This window comes from Pan paniscus, chromosome 15 (genome assembly GCF_029289425.2).
Source record: "Pan paniscus chromosome 15, NHGRI_mPanPan1-v2.0_pri, whole genome shotgun sequence".
Lineage (NCBI taxonomy): Eukaryota > Metazoa > Chordata > Mammalia > Primates > Hominidae > Pan > Pan paniscus.
This window is the reverse complement of record NC_073264.2, coordinates 34750100-34765518: the sequence shown is the minus strand read 5'-3', so window position 1 is coordinate 34765518 and position 15419 is coordinate 34750100. Positions and strand designations below refer to the sequence as shown.

General features: G+C 37.6%; 1 protein-coding gene across 13 annotated transcripts in view; it reads right to left on the bottom strand.

Moving 5' to 3' along the window:
- NPAS3 (neuronal PAS domain protein 3) overlaps positions 1 to 15419 on the bottom strand; it is an 867158-nt gene that overhangs the window by 356431 nt on the left and 495308 nt on the right. The gene's annotated exons all lie outside the window — the stretch shown is intronic.

Here is a 15419-nt window from a genome sequence, read left to right as displayed (position 1 = left end):
GAATAGAATTATACAGTTAAAAAGAAAGAAAGAAAAGAAAAAGACCAAGGATGATTCAACAGAAACTCCTGAGCCATCTCAAGAATTTTCTGCTGAGACTGCTAACAAGTTTTTCTCCATCTCTTCTGAGGGAGGAATGAGATACAACTATCTAGTAAAGAACATGAAAGAATTTGAGGAATATCTATGTATCCTCTTGCTTATTAGAAAGCATGAAGTGTCCCTAGAGAAGATGGAAAAAATAATCCAAGATGAAAACTGGAAGAAAAGATTTCAGTGGGGTTGATGTTGAATCAAATGGAACATCAGAAGATTAGAGAATTGAAACTATCATTGAGGAAAAAGATAAGAGAAAACTAGATTTCACTAAAGCCACAAAACCTGTAAATGGCACTGACCATAGCAGGTAAATTTGGATCTTCTGAAAAAAAAAAAAAAAGTGCAGCACTCCTTACCCAAAGAAGAGGCACAGGCCTCAGCCCAGGGAGGTCCCTGTGTACCCTCCAGAGAAAGAAGGTTGGTGGGTCAGCTGGTGACTGTCTCCTAGACAATGGGGTGGTTATTCAACATGGGTAACCAAGAAGTTCATTCTTGCTTAAAATGATATGCCATTGAACCTGCAAATTCCTATTCAAGTAGGTTGACTTGAAGAGAGAATAAATGATAGTTATAGAAAATGCTCCAAATTGTCTCTTGAAGATTTAAAGCTCTGGGTCTGAAACTGAAGGCCTTGGGGAAATATCTTCATCCTTGAGGTTATGGCTTGGTATGAGAAAGCTGGTCAAGAGAATAGTGTCAACATATTTTTTGTTATTGGAAATGTTTTTTCAATTGTATAACAGAGTTATATTTCACTCATCTGGCTCAAGATAGAGAAATTATTCTAAACATCAGGAAATGTGTATGTGAGATATAAAAATATTTCAAAGAGAAATTGGAGGCAGATGTCAGAGTTGGGGTGAAACAGGTAAAATTCTACAGGAGGATAGCTGTAGTAGAAGACAGTGAGTTTCACAAAGATGGAATGATAACAGAGGTTTTGCTACGAATACTTACAGTTTTTGAAGTACATATAGTAATATGTAAAATGTTGACAATAAAACAAAATGAACTTAAATATAAGCATAAAGAAGAATAATAGAAAATTTTTAACACAAAGGAATAAGCAGTATACACCTCAACTCAGAGCGATGTGACTCATGCATGGAGAACGATGACAGAGGGTGTGTATTGATCAAAATAAATGCAATTAACCAAGTGCCAAAGAATAGTACAGTCTGTTGTGAACAAACACAAAAAATGTAAACAACCTGAGGAAAAAATAATCCTAGAAGGTGGGAACACAATGGAGAATATTTTGGTTTAAATGAAAAATACTTAAGTTGCTGTGAGAGAAGATCATAGCATGGTGGATAAGAAGGATGATTTCCGAAAGCAGATAATCAAATTGGGTAGCAGAATGATAAGATGATGATGAGGGAACCTCAAGCATTCGACTCTCTGTTGGGAGTAACATTCGGGCAAAAGCAGAGCATCTGATAAATTCCCGCCTTACAGGCAATTTCAACTTTTAGAAGGAAAAAGGGGAATGTGAATAGATGTGCACTGATTTTCCTAGCATTTCCTTAGATCTCTTTTAAACAAGATATAAATATATAAAGCATAAAAATCATGTGATCTCAAGGTTGGAGGAATCATGAACACTACCCAGGCCGATCCACATGGACTCCATCTAACCCGACTCTGCCATGGGATAGCCCCAGTAGTCCTTGGACCCTCCAGTGACACTAGTCAGGAAATGGGTCATTCCATGTTCCGCCAGTTTAGACCAAGATGTCTTTATAATGACATTAAAATTTGCTTAGTTACTGGCCTTAATTCAAATTTCTCTAAATCTGCAGACTCAAACTAACTCTTCTACCTCAACTCAATGTCTCTCAAATGTTCGAAGACAGTTACTTTGTTTGCACAAACTTTCTTTTCCCCAGGCTTAACAGCCCCATGTCATCCTGTCACTGCTCACATGACTTGTTTTGCAAGTTTTCACCCCCTGCTTGTTCTCTTCTGGACAAAAAGAGGAAGGAACATGGAGGAGGTATAGACAAGAACCTTAAACAAAGTTGTAACACTGCAACTGTGGTCATTATCATAAAGAAAGAAAAGGCTGGGTATCCTCAGTCCCATGCCCTGAGTTTTAGGCATACAGATTCTTAATGCATAGTGAACACATAGACATAATTCCATGACTAGGGATTCTAAATCGAATGTCTCTCAAGATGACTTGAAGATTCTAAAAGACAAAATGTAAATTTCTTCTACTAAAATGGAAAAAAATACAAATGTACCAAATTAAATAGTTCAAGTTCCATGATGTAGGCAAGCCATAATCAAAAGATCCAGTACCACAGTGGGTGCTTTTAATTTTATGTTGCCTCAGCATCTATTTTCACATAAAAGTTTAACTTTCTCATACCAGAAGCAGGTCTCAGTCACCCTTGACACAGTTTCCAACATTATACCCTACCCGAATGGCTCCAGCTGGTGGCCAGAGATAAAACTCAGAGGCATCTCTTCCACCTAGCAGGCTGGGCTCCCCACTTTCCTGCCACGTCCTTTACATGGACCATTCAGACATTTGCCTGCAAACTTAAAGTGACTGCTTCTCAGTCACAGCGTGACCTCCTGGAACTAGTGGCTGCTGCTTTAAACCCTGCAATTAAAGCTCCCCTGCAGGAAATCTGTTTGGATAATGCCCTGGAGTCAATAAAGCCTTTGGCCCACTGGTCCCCTCTCTGCCTGGGCTCCTTGGCATGTGTGGAGGGGGTGAGCACCTCCAGGCATGTCATGTATCTTCCAGGACAAGATCCATGCAACTGGATTCCCTACTGGTGCTCTTTTGTTTGAGCCTCTCAGCTGCTGGGGACAGTAGTTACCAGTTAACTAATAGAATTTCATTCAATACATAAAGTTAGCAATCTTTGGAACATTTTATTAAATATGAAATTAAGAAAACTCTGTAAAAGAAACCAGTGATCACTGGGAGACAGCAAGCATGCATTACAAATCTTGGTGAATTAACGTTTTTTTTTTTTTCCTTTTTTAACAGAGTTTCTAGATATATAGTCAAATTTTCCCCTTAACTATAATAATGTTTTTAGCAGCATATTCGGTAGACTCGAAATTGAGGAAAATGTGGAAGACAAAATATAGTTAAATGGAGTAATAACTATGAACAATGCAGTAATAACTTGAATAAAGGAATTCAGTGTTAACTGAAGGAAGCTGGTCATTCTGTAAAGGGCTCTGTCTTCTACTGATTTGCTCTGTAATTATCCTGAATCATTCCACATTTTAAACAATGTTTTCATAAAGACATTTCATACAGATAAAACGTATTTTAGAGAGAGAACTCAGGTAAGGGTAAATTATCAAATTATCAGGATTCAACCTTACCTCTTTAAGTAAACAAGGTTCAAAAACATTAAACTTAGAGGCAGCAGAACTAAATGTCAAGTCCTAAACTGACGCTAACAAATCATTTCCTTAAATACAAGATGGGGAAAACCTGGTGTATTCGTTTGTTCTCATGCTGCTAATAAGGACATACCCCAGACTGCATAATTTATAAAATAAAGATGTTTAATTGACTCACAGTTCAGTATGGCTGGGGAGGCCTCAGGAAACTTACAATCATGGCACAATGGGAAGCAAACAAGTCCTTCTTCACATGGCAGCAGCAAGGAGAAGACAGAGCCAAGTGAAGGGCGAAGCCCCTTACAAAAGCATCAGATCTCATGAGAACTTACTATCATGAGGATAGCATGGGGGAACCACCCTCATGATTCAATTACCTCCCACAACACATGTGGATTATGGGAACTACAATTCAATACGAGATTTGGGACACAGCCAAACCATATCACCTGGCTTAACTGTAGTTTTTTAATTTTTTTTTTTTTTTTTAAGACAGGAACTTGCTATGTTGCCCAGGCTGGATTCCAACCCCTGGGCTCACGCAATCCTCCCTCCTCTCACCTCAGTCTCCTGAGTAGGTGAGGCTGCAGGCAGGCACCACCATGTTCAGTTGACTGTCATTCTTATGAGTGAGATCTGGAACTTTAGTTCACCAAAAGTTAGACAAATAAACAGTGAAGTGGCTGCTAAATAGCTAGTATCATTTTTAAGCCATGTTAATACAAGTATAATTTTTAGATCAAGGATTCAGTCCTCCCCCCAGTCTTCACCCTACTGAGACCACATAAGAATATTGGTACACCGAGTATGAAGTAGCACATCGAGAAATCTGCAAACTATGTCATATGAAGAATCATGAAATAATTAAGGGAGAAATTGTAGAAGAGAGCTGATATGGTTTGGCTGTGTCCCCACCAAAATCTCATCTTGAATTGTAGCTTCCATGATTCCCACATGTCATGGGAGGAACCTGGGGGGAGGTAATTGAATCATGGGGGCGGGTCTTTCCCATGTTGTTCTTGTAACAGTGAGTAAGTCTCATGAGATGTGATGGTTTTATAAAGGGGAGTTTCCCTGCACTGGTGCTCTTACCTGCCACCATGTAAGACGTGCCTTTGCTTCTCCTTTGCCCTCAGCCATGATTGTGAGGCCTCCCCAGCCACGTGAAACTGTGAATACATTAAATGTATTTCCTTTATAAATTACCCAGTCTCGGATATGTCTTTATTAGCAGCATCAGAACAGACTAATACAAGAACTCTTAGAAATAAAAGAGATTCAGAAGTCAAAACTGGAATCAAAAAGTGAAAAATATAAAGAAGACAGTTTTTAAAATGCGAATAGTACAATAATAGGATGGGCTGCCTTGAAAGGGAACAAGTTTGCTATCATTGGAAATATTCAAACAGCAGTTGGATGATTTCGATCAATAAGATTTCCAAGGGATTCTGCTATTGAAAAGTAATGTTAACTGGATAATCTGAAATTTTATCTGCACTCTAAGATTCTTTTATCTTTTTTTCTACTTTAGGCTATTGCTTTGAAATTAGAATATACATGGATTATTGACTAAAACGTTTGGATAAGGAATGTTGCAGAAGTCTCTCTATAAAGTTTTATATTAGGAAAGGTGATGTAATTAATAATACTAATTTGCATATGCATAAGAAGTTTATAGAATACATCTGCATATTATATTTCTTAAAATTCTCTCATAAGAAATTAACAGTGTTAAAAGTGAAACATCCAGAAATTAAGTAAACGAACAACTATCCAACATTATTCCACAATCTTCTGGTGCACATTGAAGTTACAGAATCACAGCACTGAAGTGGACTTATGCAAGTCCAATGGCTTAACTTTACTAAAGAGGAATCTAAGGACAGTGGGGTTTTATGATTTGCTAAATTCATTATTACCGTGGCACACTAGGAAAACATTCTTAACAAATATAAAAGATGTGCTTGTAAGAAAAACAGCTGTTTGTGCTCTTCATACAGTCTTTTTTTTTTTTTTTTTTTTTTTTGAGATGGAGTTTAACTTTGTTGCCTAGGTTGGAGTGCAGTGGCGCAGTCTTGGCTCATTGCAACCTCTGCCCCCCGGGGTTGAAGTGATTCTCCTGCCTCAGCCTCCCGAGTAGCTGGGATTATAGGCGTCTTCCACCACACCCAGATAATTTTTGTATTTTTAGTAAAAACAGAGTTTTGCAATGTTGGCCAGGCTGGTCTTGAACTCCTGACCTCAGGTGATCCACCCGCCTCAGCCTCCCAAAGTGCTGGGATTACAGGCGTGAGCCACCGCGCCTGGCCAAGACTTTCTATATTTCCTGTCCCCTTGGAGTAAGAAAATAATCACATCTTTCAAACTTTCTGTAATGATAAAAAGTTGGAATTATAACAAATTTGTGAAGTTAACTATTAAGAAAGAATTGGTATAATCATTTGGCATTACCCTGAATCATACTTTGGTCAATACCTTCTGTGGCATGAAACTCCAACGAAAGTAGTCAGCACCCTTGGTCGGGGGACAGGGTTGCAGTGAATTGGACACTAGAATTTACTGCAGCTTCCCCCTCACCAGGCTTGAGACCACCCTGAGCTGGGGATCTCCTCCATCTCAGCATCCTCTGTGTATCATCAAGAAAGGGAACATGGTCCAGTGACAAGTACCTTGAATCAGGACCAGGTCTCTTCTCAGTATGCTCATTTGTAACATGAGGAGCTGGGTAATTTCACAGGTTCCATCCGGCTTCAACAATCAGCCACTCTCCCACAATGGTCTTAATTTTTTTTTTTTGAGACAGACTGTCGCTCTGTTGCCCAGGCTGGAGTGCAGTGGCATGATCTGGGCTAACTGCAAGCTCTGCCTCCTGGGTTCACGCCATTCTCCTGCCTCAGCCTCCCGAGTGGCTGGGACTACAGGCGCCCGCCACCACGCCTAGCTAATTTTTTTGTATTTTTAGTAGAGACGGGGTTTCACCCTGTTAGCCAGGATGGTCTCGATCTCCTGACCTCGTGATGCACCCGCCTTGGCCTCCCAAAGTGCTGGGATTACAGGCATGAGCCACCACGCCCGGCCGTAACATTCCATTTTTTATCTTCCTTCCAAACGAGTAACAAACTGAGGAAATTTTTCACTCAGGTTGGTTTCTGGCCTCTTTTAGGCACCTAGCAAACTTAACCGTCCATTAGAACTGACGAGTTACTGATTTCTGTCACTAACTGGTCGGGAATTCTGCAGGTTTTACATTTTTTGAAATTGTCTTAATTTATTATTTTTAAATGTTTCATTTATTTTTAAATTTAAGGGGCATTTAAAATTGTTTTGCATTGGAATTCTTATTTTTCAGTACTCAGATTCTTCCTCAAGATTCATTGATTAGGCATGGGTATGGCCACAGTTCCAAATAGAAACTCGGCTCTGAGGAACATAGGTCAAGTTCATGCCTCACACTATGACCATGGTGAAGAGAATGATATCTTAGCTCAGAAATGCAGGACTCATGCCTTTTTCTTGTGTGTTTACTACACTGAATTTCAAGGTATAACCACTCATGCAACTGTTTATTTTATCTAGACAAACTACATATTTGCCCCCTGGGAACAGTATGAAACATCCTAATATACACAAGTGAATGTTCCTTTCTTTTTTGTAGCTTATGCAGGCACAGCCTTAGTCTCTCTCTATAATAGCTTTCTAATCCACCATGTAGAATAAATACTGCCTATAAATGTCCTATTTACTTCACAAAATTATAGTGAAGATGTATTAGAAAAACAGTTTCTGCAAAATGCTTTGGATTTTTTTTTTTTTAAAGAAAGGTACTATTTTCCTAAGATAATATTATGTATTGCTTTGTTAATTTGGGTAAGTTTGGAAATTGAACAATTGTGGAAATTTAATTCCTGCATGTATTTCACATGTCCAACCTTAGCACCACAGGCCTACATGGTGTTGAAAAATTTCATAAATGTAGGTATGTCACTGACAGTCAACAACAGGCTAAAATCCATTGCTTGTCGGAGATGTCAAAACAGAAGCAAAAATAGAAGCATTTATTTTAGGTGTGACCATGCCTTTCATTTCATCTCTGTCATCTATTAACCAATGTGGAAAATTTTTACGTATTGTGGGAATGATTGCTTCTTATTTTATCTTAAAGGTAAAATTGATGGTGAAAGAGTATACCATGTATTTATTACCATAGTTAGAGGCAGGATAGCTTAGTGATTCTGAGCATGGATTCTAGATGCCTTCCCCAGGCTGGTAGAATCGTTGCTAATAAAATACCCCAGCTGAGCCACTAATAACACAAGAATCCAAATCGGCAAAGGCCCAATTATCATGCAGTTATCTTTTCCTTTTCGAGCAACTCTTCTACAACCCTGTAATACCCTCCTTGTCTCTGATTCAGCCTTGCAATTCAGCCTCCATTTCACATGCTACTGTTTAAATATTGAAAAATCTTGCTATGATGTCTTTTTTTTCCCCTGTGCTTCCCCCATTCGGCCAGGAAAGGTAAGTTTCAGCAGCAGTTCGCCTTCCGTTACATTTCCCTGCCACATGGAGAGTCTTACTGCTCTTCACTATGGAAAAGCTGCTTACATGCAGCACTTTATTTCAATAACACATAAAAATGGGGTAAGAGTATGATCTGTCTCACTGCAATGCATGTCATCTTTTCTATGCTCAGTAACCACCAGGAATTCCACATGAAATCACATTATCATTTATGTTTTTTATGCTCAGCAAGCATCAAGAAATTTCACATGAATTCACATTATCAGTTGTTTTTTTAAATATCAAGACAATTTCTATCTTCATTTGACTGACATACATATATTATTTTCCAAATGTGATACAGTGTATTTTCAGCACTTCAATGCCTTCTATCTTAATTTCCCCTTTACATCTTCATTATAAAATTCCTAGCCAACTTAAATGTTGTACACTTTAACAACCATAAACAGACAATGCTGGAAATATACTGGAAAATAAGGGGGAAGAAATAGGCTACCTTGGAATGTATGAAGATTTTGGTGAGAGGCTGGCAAATTCTCCTGGTCCTTGAACACATGGTCTACCCTACCACATCTGAAAAGTTGTGACAGGGAAGCCCTGGCTGTGGTCATTACTTCTGTAAGGCTATGTGAATATACTAGTCCATAATGTCGATTTGACAGTGTCTGTGTGGGCTACAAGTATTTAAAATATTTCCATCACTCAATAGTTAGAGTCAAAGTCAAATTATGCCACTTTCTTTTCTATTATTCAACCCAGCTCAATCCTGAAGTGGTTGTCCTCTCAAAAGGAAGGGCTATTTATTCCAGTACAGTAAAGGACTCTCCCTCTCTTTATCAATCTTGTGGGAAGATTAAAGGCCACTCTATTTGGGACAGTCAATTGGATTCCTTGAATACTCTACTCTAGAATCCAGATGGTAGAAAACTATTAAGTGGATAAAAGCTCAGGGACCAAGGGTTTCAATTATAAGTCATGTCCTTCTTAACCTGACTTTCTCTATGGCCACAGATATATCAGGTAACTTCTCAGCACTGTTTCCTCTTCCCCAAGCAGGCAAGCTTGGAAAAATTGGTTCTATACCGCCTTAGGAATCTACATTAGAAATCACCATCTCTGTGAATTTTTAAAACCAGTTCCCTCATCAGACTGCTGATCAGATCAACTAATTAGAAGACATAACACAAAACAGAAACTGATCATACCTTCTTATATAGCTTTGAATTATAGAAATAAAATAACAACAACAACAAATATCAATCACCTAACTCCTGCGCGGCCTTCGTGCATGTGATGGACTGCAGCCTCTAGGCTCACAGACTTGTGGTCACCACTAGAGGCTGTTACTCCATATGTGTTTTTACTTCTCATTGGATGATTTTACACGTTTTTCAAAAGCCCAAAAGTAAGCAAAATTGTAGGGGTAGTGTGGGCCAGAACTAACTAGCCTCAAAATGAAAACATCAGAATAGGAAATTAAGGCACAACAGCTAGAATTTCAATAAGGAAGAGTTGTTGTTTTTCCTAATTAAAAAAGTCAATGTCCTTGGTTTCTCAGATTTCTAACTAGTTGCAAGTTAGTTGAACAGTTTCCATGTATGCATCTGAATTGTGCCCCAAGAGCCTCAAGGGTATCCGAACCAAATATACATATTTATTCAGGAAAATTAATTGTTCACACTGAAGAAATAGGTTGTAAATTGGATGAAAATACACAGCAATGCTTGAATATGTGGGAGAAATTTAAATACATGCACTGACCTTTGAGGAACACAGATACAGAATGGTAGACAATATTTGAAATGCTGCTTTATAAAAACAGCAGTTTCATTTCCAGGATCTTAGACACAATGAAACAAGATAAAGACAACAGATTTGGGGAGACTTTTCAGGAAGGAACTTTTTGTGGTTTAGTGTTTCCGCTATCTAGCACACTGATGTGTACATGCCACAGTCATTGAAATAAGCAGTTAATATGTCCAAAATATTAACGTCAAAAGGTTTAAAGGTGTGTTGAAATATACCACACTTGCCCCTTGATCCCCTTAATTAGCTATTATAAATTTTTTAAAATCCATGTATCTATTGAAGCCCTTCTTGAAGCACACGTCTATGTTTAATTTGTCTTACTTAGAGATAACATTTGCATGCATCTACTGGTCAGCGGAGGACTTGCTGGCATGATGGTAAACTTACATGCACGAGAAGGGAGTCACCTCTCGAAATCACCCATTCTTCATGCTTTCTTTCCACCACTCCCCTTCTATGACTAAGATGACTCAACTTCAGGCATACTGACATTTGTGTAACTGCAAAGAAATGAGTCAAAGGATATTTGGTTCTTAGAAATGTGCCTGACTCCTCTTTTATGGCTGGCTGGATCGGCTGCAGAATTACTGTTCTAGGGCACCAGCAGTTTCTCACAGACACAGTGGCCCTTTATTAGGACAACCTGTGATGTCTGCGAGGCCTCAAGGGACACTGCTCTGTATAAAATCAAGAAGGTAGAACAGCACTTGTTCTGCGTACACTGTTAATATAAATGGATGATGATGATGAAGATGATCCTGGCACTGGTAAATATAACATCATACTCATTAGCCATTATAACACTATGTACATCGAAAGGGACAGGACATAGGGGGGAGGATAGGATTTAGCATGTTTGGTTTAATTATATACATTTGTCTATCTCCACCCTTGGGTAAAGAAATCTAATTTATGTAGTCCCAGGGCCTAAGCCATTGCCTAGAACTTGGAAGCCTATGGGCTCTGTATTAGCCAATATCTGATCATCATTTAACATGAATGGTTAAAAAAAATCAAGTATTCTCTGTGACATAAATCCAGAATTCTATTATATTCAACATATTTAGGCAGGAAATTATCCAAATGTGTTAAAAATTAATGTATTATCTGAAAGAGAAATATCAAAGATAGGACTTCATAAAATTATGAACTCTTAACTTGGGTTTTATGTACAGGATGATCCCAGAACACTTGCAAAATAGAAAACCAAAATGACAGCAACATGATTTTATTTTTAAAAGACATTTACAAAAATTTTATTAAAATATCCCCAATATTCAATTTAAGGCTAGCCAAGCTCATCAAACCTAAAACTTTTTAGCCAATCTTATTTGACCAGGTTTTGCCCTTTGATCTATTCTCTTTCTCTCTAAATTTTCCACCTGATCCACTTAATGATGGCTGATGGGTTATGACTGATGGATTTCACACTGGACAAATATTTTGTAGATGTGTTTGATGTGTTTGATGAGTAGAAACAATGTGTTTCTGTTCACATTGGACTCATAACTTTTGCAGAAGTCTGAGAGACTAGGATCACTGAATTAAACATCTCCAATCTGCAGGTGAGTCTATTCCCTCCCAATATTTTTGACCTTGAAAACATTTCTGCTGCTGCTATGTGTATAGGTTCCCACCTCCCAACCACACCCCCCTCAAAATTACTGAACTATTTGGCCCTATAGCTTTGTATTGACAATTTTCCTCCCAGTGCAAGTCTAGCTTGGTGCATCATCTACTGAAGAATATTTTAAAGTCTTCTGCTAGAAGAGTGAATGATCCGTTCATTCAATTTTTATTTATTTAAACAAAATTTATTCAACTCGTACTATATTCTTGATACTTGTTTATATTTCTGTCAAAAACTCATATATAAGCTAACACAAAGCTTTATGTAGCATTTTTTAAAAACAGTGTTCAAAAGAAAGAATCAACTTCCTGCAGTGTGAATTTTAATGGGTGAATAACAAAGACAGAACAAATGAGGAGTGACTTGACAACACTTTCTCAGTCTATGCCATTTGTCATTCTATTTCATTGTTAACTATGGATTTTTTTTTTTTTTTTTGAGATGGGGTCTTGCTGTCACCCAGGCTGGGGTGCAGTGGTGTGATCTCGGCTCACTGCAACCTCCACTTCCTGGGTTCAAGTGATCCTCCCACCTCAGCCTCCCAAGGAGCTGGACCTACAGGTGTGCACCACCATGCCTGACTAATGTTTGTATTTTTTGTAGAGATGGGGTCTCACCATATTGCCCAGGCTGGTCTCAAATTCCTAGGCTCAAGTAATCTGCCTGCCTTGGCCTCCCAAAGTGCTGGGATTACAGGTGTGAGCCACCACACCTGGCCAACTACAGAAATTTGATTACTGTGTTTGTTTGTTTATTTATTTATTTATTTATTTAGAGACAGAGTTTTGCTCTTGCTGCACGGGCTGGAGTAAAATGGCGCATTCTTGGCTCACTGCAACCTCCGCCTCCTGGGTTCAAGCGGTTCTGCTGCCTCAGCCTCCTGAGTCACTGGGATTATAGGCGCCTGCCACCACGCCCAGCTAATTTTTGTTATTTTTAGTAAAGACGGGGTTTCACCTTGTTAGCCAGGCTGGTCTCGAACTCCTGACCTCAGGTGATCCGCCCACCTCGGCCTCCTAAAGTGCTGGGATTACAGGCGTGAGCCACCATGCCCGGCCTAGTGTGTTTTATTAAACTGTTCTGAAACAATCATTTATATTCATTTTGAAAATAATTTTTAAAAAGATGTCTACAGTGACCAAAACTTTCATGGCTCACATTGGTTATGCTGTTTTACAGAAAAGGCTGTTTTCAGGCTTTTGACCTAGAGTTAGGGCTTAACTCCAAAGTCTGAAAGATGAGCTATTGCCTAAAACAATTATCATACTACTTATGACTTCTGTTTCATAATACTTAGTGTGCTACATATAAATGAAGTCCAAGAGTACAAGGCCCTATCTTGGCTGCTGCTTGTTAAGAAAAGCAATATAAGTCTGCCCTGAGAAACAAAGTAGTTGCCTCCAAATGTATGGAGAACATTCCAGCAGCCCATTTCAAAGTTACCTGGTCACGTGCTAGCCACTTGACATATGTCATTATGCCATTTCTCATTACCACAACTTTCTGAGACTGTTTCTGGAGATGAGGTTAAATAATTCAGGGTCAGAAAGGCAGGATTTGGACTCAGTCTCTGTAAGTTCAAAGACTGCGTTTGCTTTATGATGCTGTGTGGTTTCCCTATACCATCTTGTTTCCCAGGCTAAATGTACATGGGACTATAATTTCAAGTCGTTATTTATCATTGCCTTGAATAACAGCAGCTTTAAAAATATAATTGATAATAATACGAGCCTACTGACAAGCTACTCAGAAAAACATACCATTTCTATAACCTCATGGTCCACGATTTTTGGGTTGTGTTTGTTCTTGCCTCATTTTATCACAGCAATTTTCTGACATTTGCAAGTTTCTTAAAATGTAGTTAATACTAACCATACATCCTCACAACTTGATGACATTGAACAAATAAACATTAAAAATCCCTTTGCATTTGAACGTATGGTAAAAGCAAAGATTTCTATATTTACATATGTAATATAGACAAGTAAAATCAATGACATGGAATACCTATGTAATAAAGTAATTGCTTTAGAAATGTGTGTGATAATTGCATATCAGCTGAATAATTCATTACTAAAATTATTGGTAATGAATGTTCATTTAGTACGATTATCTCATGTGTGGGAATATGCTGATGTACAGTGATTTACAGTAAACTTTAAGGATGAACATTTTATTTTTAGACAACTGCTTGTTCATTAAATATGAAAAAGTGATGACAAAACAGGTTTCAGTGATGCATTCAACTTGCAACGATAGAGTTTCAATCATAAATGGCTTTTGGGTTATATTAACTATAGCCTATAAATCATATATAAATATATGCGTGCATGTGATATCACACAGAGCTGTCCAGCAGAGGGCTCCTTTGAAACAGAACATGAGAAATGAGGCCACTGTTCAAAGTGGAGTCAACATGGTACTTTTAATAAATTATATTGAGGTTTAGCAAAGATTTATTCCAAACCAGCCAATGGTTTACAAACCATTTTCCTAGAGATTGTAATTTCATCTATTTACAAGTGAATGAGATTTTCATAATACTTGTCCTATGAAAATATAAAGTGATTAAGGCCAGATATTCTCATGAAATGCAAGCAAAACCAACTAATAAGTCCTCACAAGCTGTGTAAATACATGTGCATTTAATTACACTTATATAGCAACACAAACCAAACGCACAGGAACATTTTACTAAAGGGAAACCAATTTTTTCCCAAAGGAATCTATAGTTAAGCAATGACTGTACAAACTCGCTCCTTTTATTAGAAACTACAGTTGACATTGAAAGATTGCTCCCTTCTGCCCAGTGGAGGGGTGGTGAGAGCTCTGTGGAATTTTTTCCTTTATAAATGATTTAGATGTACCTATACAAGAAAAGTAGTTTTCTCTTTATATACTGATTCTCATTTCTATTAATGTTTTTAAGAAATAACTATGTATTCTCAAACATAAAATGATATGACACATTATATGCCATATTATATATGAGTAATACTAAAAATGCTATAGTTGATCAGACTAATACTTTTCACATGGACTTCTGAGTGATATCATTTTTGAAAAGTGGGAAGGCTAGGCTGTGTAACAATTCAGAAAAATCATATTTTTTTAATAGAGTAAGTAATAGGTGGGGTTAGGAGAGGGGACTCACAGAGATTATCATGTTCTTAATTTGGGAGTTCTCAACAGCTTCTAAAATATAAAAAAGAATCATCAAAATTGACTCTTCATTCAGGTCAACCTTAAAGTTCACATTCAATTTTAATAAATGGATACATCATTTCACTTGATGAGAAAAGGTGAACTTTAGATCCCTAAAGAAGATATTGACATTTATAAAACAAAGGCGAGAGATAACAAATATTTAAAATAGCAATCTAAAATCCTTTGTAATCACTAAGATGGATTTTGTTCTATGTCATGCAGCCATAAACTCAACACTCTAGAATCAGGATACATGAATCACATTGTTCTAGAATCGACAGCAATTCCAATATTCAAATAGCATGAAATAAAACAAAGAATGTTTAATGGCCTTTAAGTGAACAAAAGCAATATATAAATTTTTTATGTTTAAGTAATTCTTATAATAAACAACTTATATGAATACATGTAGACCTTTTGCCAAATCAGAGCTACCTCCTGGTATTCAGGGACACTAAAGACCAGGAAAAGTTAATACATGTATTTAACTAGTGAGATGTTAACATGAGAGGCTGGAAAAGCCAGATGTGGTAGAACTTGTATAGTAACAAATCAAAAATCATGTTGATGTGAGTACTTATTATCTCAAACATGGAAAAGTAATCAACCAACACGGTATCATCTCAGAAAATAGCACCACTCTAATGGAACCCAGAAAAACAATCACATTATATAATTTTGCATTTCCCACATGCATTTTAAATGCCATTATTTTTCCTCTTTTGATCTTTCCTTTGTATTTGTAAAAGGAGCTTTCATCTTCGGATATGTATGTGAG